Genomic DNA, 11,439 nt, shown 5'->3' with positions numbered 1-11,439 from the left:
TACACACACACACACACACACACACACACACATATATATATATATAATCTCAGCATTTTAAAAATAATTCTGTAATCCTTGGGTCAACCATATTGTTTAAGGCAGTAGGGCACTGCTATGAGATAGTGAAGCCATGTGGAAGATCTGATTACTGTTTCCTGGTCTACTTGAACACACATTACATGTTCACAAGTATCTGTGAGCTTGGCTGGTTGGGAGGCTGAAAGATTGCAGCATATTCAAACCCTGTCAATGGTACCTGTCTCTCCCTCTCTCTTTTTCTCTTTCTGTCTTAGGCATATGTATGCAGCTTTTAGTAATTTTTTTTAAATGCACAAATTTCTGATATATTGCTCAGATTCAAATCCTAATCCTTCCACATACTAATTGTTTGATGGTGGATAAGTTTATTAAATTTTCAGTAACCAGCAGTTAGCGTAATGGCTATGTCGCTGGACTCCCACGTAGTCGACCATGGTTTGCGTCCCGGACCGGTGGTTTTAAACTCATGCCGGGCGCGTGTGCGTGTGTGCCCAAGATCCCGAGTGGAGAATGGAGGAGAAGGGATTGCGGCGTGGCCATCCCCCCGGGGGGGGATTTCTCGCTTTCTGTCTCTATGTCTCTCTCTGTCTGGCGAGCGCACGCGCCCTATAGTGAAAATCTCTCCAAAAAAAAAAAAAGTTTATTAAATTTTCTCTGCCTCAATTTATGCAGCAATAAAATAATAGTAAGAAGTGTATTTACCTTGCAAAGTTGCTGTAGAGATTAAATAAAGGGCCAGTTCTAAGGCATCATTGTAATGCATTGCTCAAAAGAAGCTAGATCCCTCATAGCAACCACAGCTCAAACCCCCAGGCAAGTAAATCAGCCCGATACACTCCAGACATGCGTGCAAATGCCCAAGATTTTATGGACTAGAGGGCTAAAGGAAGGAGATCATGGTACAACCAGACCATGTAGAGGGTGATCCTTTCTTCTTCTTGGGGCCAGTAGCTGGCATGCTAGTTAAGGTGCTGGATTCCCACATAGATGACCACGGTTCAAGTCCCAGACCTGGCTGCTTGGAAATCACGCTGGGCATGTGTGTGCATGTGCCCAAAATCCAGAGATGAGAATTGAGGAGAAAACACTTGAGAATACTCATTCCCCTCGGAGATGATTTCTCACTTTCCTTCTTTCTGTCTCCCTCTGGTGAGTGCATGTACCCTATGGGAAAAAGCTAAAAGCAAACAAACAAAGAAAGAAAAAGGCCCCAGAGAGATCCCTTGCCCCTTCTACCATATTAGGTATTGATGAATAAATAAAGGAGAAAACTAATTAATGATGAAATAAAGTGGCTACCAGCAAGTAGCGTGGAGGCTAAGGCACTAGACTCCCACATGACCAGCCACGATTTGAGTCTCAGACTTGGTGGCTTGTTTTCTCACTTTCCTTCTTTCTCTCTCTCTCTCTTTAGTGAGTGTATATTCCTTATAGCAAATGTAAAAATAATAATAATAATAAATAAAATTAAATAATAATAATTTTAAAGATTAAATAAGGTAATAAATTAAAAACATGTAGAAAATTATTAAATAAAAAACTCTACTTCAGTCTTATTTTGGAACATATATACTGAATGGTTTTCTGTTCATTTCCTCCAGATTATCAACTGGAGAAAATTATTGGTTGTCTCAGCATTCATAAAATCACTCTTTCTTCTGCCTTTATTTAGTAATGTGCTTTTTATTATATATTAAATTATCATATTTGATAAGTTTCTATTTCTGGTCTTGTCCTGTAGCCTAATGGTTAAGGAAACCAGATCCTACATGGCTAATAATGGCTTGAGTTTCAGTTCCAGAGGCTTGAAAGATGCTCCAGGCACATGTGCATGCATGCCCCAAATCCCAACAGGAAAGAGAAATGAAGGAGAGGGGGCTGCAACATGCCTACACTCCAATAGGGGGTGCTTCCTCCTCTTTCTCTGTCTCGGTCTAGTGAGCACAAAAGCCCTGTGACAATTAATTAACTAATTAACTAATTAATTAATTAATAAGGCTCTGTTTCTGAGGTTCCTACTCATTTCCATGAATCTATTATTTAATTAATCATATCTCTCAATTCATTGCTTAATATCAAGCCAGCTACGTAATCCTAATATTGGTTTATTTAAAAATTTTATTTTAGGGCCAGCTAATGGAGTGGTGAAGGTGGCTGGATCCCACATGGTCAACAACACAGTTGGAGTCCCACACTGATGGTTTGAAAAACATGGGGTAAGTACATGTACCCTATGGGATACCCAAAACCCTGAGGAGTCTGGAGAAGAGATTGTGGTATGGCCATCCTTCAGGGAGTGATTTCTCACTTTTCCTCTCTCTCTTCTGGGAGTGTAAGCACCCTATGGCAAAACTAAAAAAGAAAAAAAAAAAAAAAAGAAAGGAAAAAATGAAAAAGATTAAGTTTTCCAACCTGTTCTCTTTGTAGAACCTGACCTCATATCATCTCTTCTCCCTGACTTTGACAATCACCAGCAACTCTGCTTTTGCTTAGGATACCTGAATTATTTCCTTGGCTTCCTCTAATTCTACTAATTTTTATTCCTAGAACTCAAATGGTCTTACAACTCTCCAGGATTTTGCACAATGGACAAGAAGCTCTTCTATGAAAATCACCCTTGGGACCGGCAGGTGGCATGGTTGTTAAAGGCACTGGACTCCCACATGGCCAACAGTGGTTCAAGTCCTGGTCTGGTGACTTACTTTCTCACTTCCCCTAACCCTGTCTCTCTCTGATCAAAATGGAAAATAATAATAATAATAATAATAATTAATAAAGTTACGTAAAAAATCATTCTTAAAAAATAAATAAATAAGTAAATAAAAATCAGCCTTAAAGGGGACATCTGGTTTTCACTCAATAGTTAAGGCAGCTCTTGGCTGCCCTCTTCTGGGATTGAGTCCCAAGCTACCCATTCCTGTTGATCAGCAATCCTTTAAAGTTTTCCTTGTGACCTGGGACAAAGGTGAAATAATCACAGCTGTCTGAGGGGACCCCAAGAAGTTCATGGAAAATGGAATTGAAGCATGAGCTTATTTTAGTGCAAAATACATTGAAATCCATGCATTTTCATAATATGAATTTTCTAAGCACTTTTTGAAGAACCTTTGTACATTCTTTTTATATATTTATTTGATTTTTATAAGCCACAGGGCACATGTGCTCACCAGAAAGAGACAGAGAGAAAGAGAAAGGGAAAGGCAGAAAACACCCTGCAGTGACATGTGGTCAGGCTCCAATCCCTTCTCTATTTCTCCATTCTGTTGGAATTTGGGTCACATACACACATACACCTGGCAGGTTTTTATGCTGACAGGATTTGGTCCACAGTCAGCCATGTGAGATCAGGCTCCCTTAGCCACTAGGCCACAGGACTAGACCTTGACTTTCTTCTTCTACCACTGCCATAGTATCTGAGCAATATTATTTCACCTACACATATATATTTTTTAAAAAGAATTATTTTATTTAACTTTATTTACTTATTTTAATTTGACCAGTGAGGGACAGAGTGAGAGAGAGCACAAGAGAGAAAGAGAAAGTAAGAAAGCAAACCACCAGGTCCAGGACTTGAACCACGGTCAGCCACATGGGAGTGTCCAGCACCTTAACCACCATGCCATCAGCTGGCCCTCACATATCTATTTTTTCATCTCTTAAATATTGTAGCTATTGTACTAACATGAAAGAGTTTGTGAGGCATTATCAGCTATTATTATTTATTTGGCATTACCAGTTAAGTTCTCATTTAAAAATTTCTCATGTATGTTACATGCCATAATCACTAATATATAGCTCAAAGTTTCTTTAAAAATAATTTCTCATGGGACCAGCAGTTAGTATAATGGCTATGTCACTGGACTCCCATGTAGTTGATCATGGTTTGAGTCCCAGACCCAGTGGTTTAAACTCACGCCGGGCACACGTGTGCGTGCATGCCCAAGAGGAGAATGGAGGAGAAGGGATTGCAGCGTGGTCATCCCCACTGGGTGATTTCTTGCTTTCTGTCTCTCTGTCTCTCTCTGTCTTTCTGGCAAGCACACACGCCCTATAGCAAAAACCTCTCCAAAATAATAATAATAATAATAATTTCTCATATTATTCTGGTATAGCTAATTTTTATAGGTTAAACTGAGGCCAGGCAGTGATGCGATGGTTAGGGAAACTGGATCTCACATGGTTGACTACATAGTTCAAGTCCTGGACCTTGAAAAACATGCTGGGCACATGTGTATGCATACCCAAAATCCCAAGAGGAGAATGGAGAAGGAAATGCATTATAGCCATTCCCCCCAAGAGGTGCTTTCTTTCTCTCTCTTTCTGTCTCTCTGTCTCTGGCAACGCACACAGTTTATAGCAAACTGAAAAAAGAATACACATTAGTTAGTTTCCGTTTATATAAAGTTTAAGAATGAGAAATAGGGCCAGCCAGTGAGGTGTGGTAGTTAAGGTAGTTGATTTCACTGTCCAACGGCATGGTGCAAGTCCCAGACCTGTGGCTTGAGAAACCCTCTGGGCATATGGCCCAAAAATTCTGAGAGGAAAATGAGAAGAGATTGCAGCATAGGCATCCCCCCGTAGGATTTCTTTCTTTCCCTCTCTATCTCGCTCTCACTCCAGCGAGCGTGCAATTCCTATAGCAAACTGAAAGAAATAAGAAGAAAAGGAATCTTTTCTTATAGTCTATTTAGTTGCCCTGAAATAGAATATATACCAGAAATATAGGCTGGCTTTTTTTTTTAGAGAGAGATTTTTGCTATGGGGCACATGCACTCACTGGAGAGACAGAAAGCAAGAAATCACTCCCTGGGGGAATGGCCATGCCTCCATTCTCCTCCCAGGATTTTGGACTTGCACAAACACATGCCTGGTATAAGTTTCAAGCCACCAGGTCTGGGACTTGAACTGCAGTCAGCCATGAGGGGGTCCAGCAATGTAACCAGCCATCTGCTGGTCCCAGGCTGTCACTTTTAAAATAATACATTTAACCTCTCCAATATTTTCTATGAGAGAAATAAAAAAACTTTGGGCCAGAGTGGTGGTTAAGGCAACTGGATCTTGCATGGTCAAATGTGTGGTTTGAATCTAGACCTGGCAGCTTGAGAAACATGCTGGATGCATATGTGTGAATACCCCAAAAATCCTGAAGAAAAGAGGGATAAATTGAGGAAAAGGGATCGTGACATGACCATGTCCCATGGGGGATATTTTCTTACTCTCCCTCTCTCTCTTTATCTCTTTCCTTACATGTGTCATCCTCTGGCAGTATTAAAAAAAAAAGAAAAAAAGAAAAGAAAAGAAAGAGAGAGAGAGAAAGAAAGGGAAAGAAAGAAAAAAGGAAACTTCTAGAAATACTTTTTTTAAAGAAATCATTTAATTTTATTTGTTATAATTATTATTTTTTAATTTGCTATAAGGCACTTGCACACACCAGAGAGAGAGAGAGAAAGAGAGAGAGGGAAAGTGAGGAAGCAAGTCACCAGGTCTGGGACGTAAACCATGATTGGCCATATGGGACTCCAGTGCCTCAACCACCATGCCACCTGCTGGCCCCCAAAAAATGCTTACTTTTAATTTCAGATGATGTCCCCAAATGTCACAGTAGTTTCTATCTCTTGCTTGAAGCATAGTAAACATTCTAAAAGGACCAAGAGTGTACAACTCAGAAGAGCTTCACAATTGGTTTAATATTCTGTCTTAAAGTTCTTAATATTTCATCTTTATGGGCAGCCCCACGGACTACTATTTACAGGTACTAGATTCCCTTATGGTCAACCACACGGTTCAAGTCCCAGACATGGGAGACACACTGAGTGCTTTGTGTTTGCATGTCCAAAATCCAGACAGGAGGGAAAAATGGAGGAGAAGGGATGGCAATGTGACCATGCCTATGGGGGTGCTTTCTCCTCTCCCTCTGTCTCTCGACAGTGCACATGCCCTCCGTGTGGGGGAGGGGAGACAAAATTACAAGAAATGCAGTTTAAACATGCAATTGGCTTTTTTTTTTTAAAGAATGATTTATTTATTTATTCCCATTTATTATTACTTTTTAATTTGACCAGAGAGAGCTAGAGAGAGAGAGAAAGGGAGAAAGCAAGCTGCCAGGTCCAAGACTCAAACCACTGTTGGTCGTGTGAGAATCCAGCACCTTTAACCGCCATGCCACCTGCTGGCCCCACAATTGGCTTTTTGATTCTGTTGGATTGTTGGGAAAGTCATGACACATTTTACATAGAAAAATACTTCATGATGTTCCTGAAAACCTAATAGAACAGAGCAACATCTCATTCTACAAAATAGACTTTAGTTTTCTTCCATTTTTTAAAATTTTGCCACAGGGAGACAGAGAGCATTGTGAGAGAAAGCGAGAAAGAACCATGGAATACAGCTACAACACAATCCCTTCTCTTCCAGCTCACTTTCGGAATTTTGAGCATGCACGTACACGCATTGGGAGTGTTTCTTAAGCCACTGGTCTGGGACTTAAATAATGTAGTCAGTTATGTGGGATCCAGCTGCTTTAACCCTGGGGCCAGGGGTTAGCCCAAATTCGGTATTCTGATGAGCTGAGGAGAGGAATTTGGTGTACAGGCAGAAAAAGACTGAAGAAACAGAAACAGAACAAAAAGACAGATTGGTCATTTTCAGGTTACTTTTCTTGTAAAGGTTAAAGCGGAGGGGACTTCCTTATTATGCTGAGAATCTGGCTATTTTTTTCTCTTTCTTCTGATTTCTCAAAAGGTCAGATGAACAATTTTGTTTCAGGTTGGTGGTGTGGAATTCGCCTTGAGTAGATCCGTTTTGGTTTGCTCTTTTGAACCTAGTATATAAGCTTAGCCAATCAACAGCCTCCTATAGATTTTATTTAACACGGCATATGAAAAAAGTGATATTCAGTCCTGCAGAATAAGTCAGGTGTCGGAACCAGCAGTTAGCGTAATGGCTATGTCGCTGAACTCCCACATAGCTGACCGCGGATCACGTCCCAGACCCGGTGGCTTAAACCCACACTGGGTGTGTGTGCGTGTGTGCCCAAGATCCCAGGAGGAGAATGGAGAAGGGATTGCAGCGTGGCCATCCCCCCCAGGGGGGGGAAGTGGTTTCCTGCTTTCTATCTCTGTCTCTCTCTGTCTTTCTGGCGAGCTCACGCGCCCTATAACAATAACCTCTCCAAAAAAAAAAAAAAAGAATAAGTCAGGTGTCATAAAGGAATACATGACACAGAAGTAGAAGGCCAAATTACAAAACAATTTGAACATTATAATACAATGGTAATAATATGCACGACACCTTCATTGTAGTTTTTGTTTCTTTTTGCACCACATATTTTTAAGAAGCATTTATTTATTTATTTATTTAAATCCATTTGTTATTGTTTTCTAGTTTGACCAGCGAGACAGAGAGAAAGGGAAAGCAAGAAAGCAAGCCGTCAGGTCTGGGACTCAAACCATGGTCAGCCATGTGGGAATCCAGCACCTTTACCCACCACTCCACCTGCCACCCCCTGCACTACACTTTTAATTCCATGTAAATATGTTTCAGAACTTTGCTGTTCTAATAAGCAAACCATTTAACTCTTATAAAACAACTTTATGAGGCGTCAGCAGGTGGCATGGTGGTTGAGGATGCTGGATTCCCACATGGCCAATCACAGTTTGGGTCCCGGATCCAGTGGCTTGCTTTCTCGCCTTCTCTCTCTCTCTCTCTCTCTCTCTCTCTGTCCCTTTCTGGTCAAATTAAAATAAATGTTTAAATAAATAAAGTTAAATAAAATAATTATTTTTAAAAAATTGTATGGGACCAGAAGAAGGTCCCTTGACAGAGGTTCTTACCCTATGCATGCACTCACTAGGAGAGAAACAGAGACAGTGAGAAGGAAAAGTGAGAAATCACCCCCTCCCCCCAAGGAGGATGGCCACACTGCAATGCCTTGTCCCTATTTTCCTCCTGAGATCTTGGGCATGCACACATGTGTGCCCGGGATAAGTTTAAAGCCACTAGGCCTGGGACTCGAACCACAGTCAACCATGTGGGAGTCCAGTGACATAACTGCTTCCCCATCTGCTGGCTCCTGCCAGGTGGTCTTTTACAACATCTGGGTCCTTTTGTTATCTCTGGGTGAGTCAGCCATCTGCCCATAGATCAAGCAGCTCTCCTCTCTTCCCCTCCCTTCAGATAGAAATCTTTCTCTAATCCCAAAGAATTCCTCACTAGGGAATGTACCTTCCCACCTGGACAGAACTATCAGACACTTTGACCCTTAGGCCTTCTCCCCTGCCCACCAAGAGCTTTCAAGGTTGCCTGGAGGCCCTGCCTTCCCTCCCGCAGAGCCCAAGATAAGAAACAAACATCCAAAGGTTAATCCCTAAAAAAAAAAAAAGAAAAAAAAGAAAAGAAAAAGAAAATGCCAGAGATGGAGACAACTGAGAAGTATTGGATGTGCCCTTCCCACTGAAATGCCTAAGGCACCTGGAGGTACTAACTGTGCCCTTTCACTCACCCTTTCAGGATTCAGGATAGCTGACACTGACAAGAGGCAGCAGTGTAGTTGTGTGAAGATCCTGGTTGGACTGCCTATCTCCCTTTCTCTCTCGTGAGAAAAAAATAACTTTTTTTCAGAGAGGTTTTTGCTATAGGGTACATGCACTCGCCAGAAAGACAGAGAGAGAGACAGAGAGACAAAGAGACAGAAAACAAGAAATCACCTCCCCAGGGGGGATGGCCACTCCGCACTCCCTCCTCCATTCTCCTCTCAGGATCTTGGGCACACACGCTCCTGACATGAGTTTAAGCCACCAGGTCCAGGACTCGAACCACTGTCCACTACATGGGAGTTCAACATTATAGCCATTACGCCATCTGCTGGTCTCAACTATTTTTTTAATTTTTTTAAGTTTTTGCCATAGGGCACTGTCCCAGTTCAGAGTAAGACTCAGGAGGTGGCCATTTCAGGAATAAAAGGAAAGTTCATTGAAAGAGCACCTGAGGACTTGAAGCTGGAGGTGATTCAGCCCACTTTACCAAGGAGGAGACAAGATATGTTTATATGGGAGTAGGGGAAGGGTAGGGTCAGGAAAACGGCAGGCTACCTTGATTAGCTAACTTGCCTTTGTGGACTCGTGGGCCCCATCTCTGGGTGTGGACTGCCAGTAGGGAGTGCTTTGGTACCCATCTCCTTATTTTCTGACAGGAAATTAACTAAAGGTCATTTAGGGGTTGGTCTCACAGGTGCACACCCTTACTGGAGAGACAGAGAAAAGGAAAGTGAGAATTCACCCTGCAGGGGGGATGGCCACTCCATAATCCCTGGTCCTCCTTTCTCCTTTTGTGAGTTTGGGCATGTACACACACATGCGTGGCACCATGACTGGAATTCGAACCACAGTCATCCATGTGGGGAGTCCAGTGCCTTAACCACCATGCTACCTGCTGGCCCCAAAATAAAATTTTTTTAAAGAATTATCCACTTTATTGTATTTATTATTATCAATTTGCTATAGAGCATGTGTGCTTATTAGAGAGAGAGAAAGAAAGTGAGAACACAAGCCGCCAGGTCCAGGATTCAAACTGCTGTTGGCCATGTCAGAGTCCAGTTCCTCAACCACCACACCACCTGCTGGACCCTAAACTTTTTTTGGAAAGTTATATTTGCAGGAATTTTTGCAAATTTGTTTATTTCCTTTGACAGAAGTGGACCTCTTAAGGGATTAATCCTATACTTCTGGTTCTTTCCAGGTGGGGGCAATGGAACAGACATTTCACTGGAAGGAACAGTGTTTCAAAGAGTGGTTTGGCCACCACCTTGAAGCAGAAATTACCCCCCAAGGGGGATGGCCATCCTGGAATCCATTCTCTTCCATTCCCCTCTTGGGGTTTTGGGCACTCACACGCACGTGTCTAGTGTGTTTTATGCCATGGAATCAGAGACTCGAACCATGATCGGGTACTTGGGAGTACAACGATGTAACCATTACACTATCTGCTGGTCTCTCTCATTGGCTTTTTTTAAAAAGAATTATTTAATTATTTATTTAAGGGGGGGAGAGCAAGCCACCAGATCAGAACTTGAACCATGGTCAATCATGTAGGAGTCCCATGCCTCAACCACCCCACCACCTGCTGGTCCTTCATTGGCTATTTCAAATGTGGCTTAATCAGCTAGACGTATCCCACTTATCTTTTTTTTTTTAATTATTATTTATTTAATTTTATTTATTCATTCATTTATTTTAATTTGACCAGAGAGAGACTCAGAGAGAGAGAGAGAGAGAGAGGGAAAGGGAGAAAGGAAGTTGCCAGGTCCGGGACTCAAACCGTGGTTGGCCATGTGGGAGTGTCCAGCACCTTAACCACAACGCCACCTTCTCCCCCCCCCTTTTTTTTTTTTAGGAGATCAGAAGATTTATTGATAACTGTGATTAAGGAAGGGCAGTACAGTATGAACCCCCATGAGTGCAAGGCTCTCCACTTGTCTAGGGGACCACGACTGGGGATGTATTTGACACCACAGGCTTTTCAGCCACCACATCTTCAAATTCATCAGCATTAAACTTGGTAAAGCCCCACTTCTTTGAGATGTGGATCGTCTGTCTACCCAGGGAACTTGAACTTGGCCCTGCGGAGGGCCTCAATCACATGCTCCTTGTTCTGAAGCTTGGTGCGGATGGACATGATAACCTGGCCAATGTGGACCCTGGCTACCATGCCCTGGGGCTTCCCACAGGCACCCCTCATACCTGTCTGGAGCCTGTCAGTTCCAGCACAGGACAACATCTTGTTGATGCGGATGACGTGGAAAGGGTGGAGCTGCACTCGGATATGAAAGCCATCTTTGCCACAACTTCTTTTCACCATGTACTTGTTTGCACAAATACGGGCAGCCTCCAGGGCCTCCAACAAGAGCTGCTCATATTCATCTGACACCATGTGGCCCCAGAGTGGGAATCCATCCACTTTTGCCTTCTTCCGCCCCAGGTCAAAGATGTGGATCTTGGCATGTGGGACACCTCGGCAGAAGCGCGACTTTGGGTACGACTTGTTCTTACAATACCGGTAACACCGGGCAGGGCAGCGGCCCTTGGCTGACACCAAGATCTTCGGTGGTGCGCCCGAGGCAAAGAGCCCACTTACCTTCTTGCCTACATTACCTTGGGCGGGGAATTTTCCACCCTGATCAGGTTTACCTGCTTCCATTTGCTAGCTTTCTGCTGCCTCAAAACTGAGTGACCAGACCCAGAGAAAGAAATGGGTGTTTCTTTCTGGGAGATTTTTGATATGGTGTACTCGCCTTAGACACAGAGGGAAAAAGTGAGAAATCACCAACCCACCCCCCGGGGGGACGATCATGCAACAATCTCGTCTCCATTCTCCTCCTGCGATCTTGTACATGTAAGTGAC

At 42.7% G+C, this 11,439-nt stretch overlaps 1 pseudogene; it reads right to left on the bottom strand.

Moving 5' to 3' along the window:
- The window catches only part of LOC102483068 (60S ribosomal protein L10-like), a 19,067-nt pseudogene extending 7,832 nt beyond the window's left edge, over window positions 1–11,235 (bottom strand).
- Window positions 11,236–11,439: the final 204 nt, after the last annotated feature.

Source organism: Tupaia chinensis, unplaced genomic scaffold (genome assembly GCF_000334495.1).
Source record: "Tupaia chinensis unplaced genomic scaffold, TupChi_1.0 Scaffold000251_1, whole genome shotgun sequence".
Classification (NCBI taxonomy): domain Eukaryota; kingdom Metazoa; phylum Chordata; class Mammalia; order Scandentia; family Tupaiidae; genus Tupaia; species Tupaia belangeri.
The sequence above is the reverse complement of the archived record's forward strand: the minus strand, read 5'-3'. Positions and strand labels throughout refer to the sequence as shown.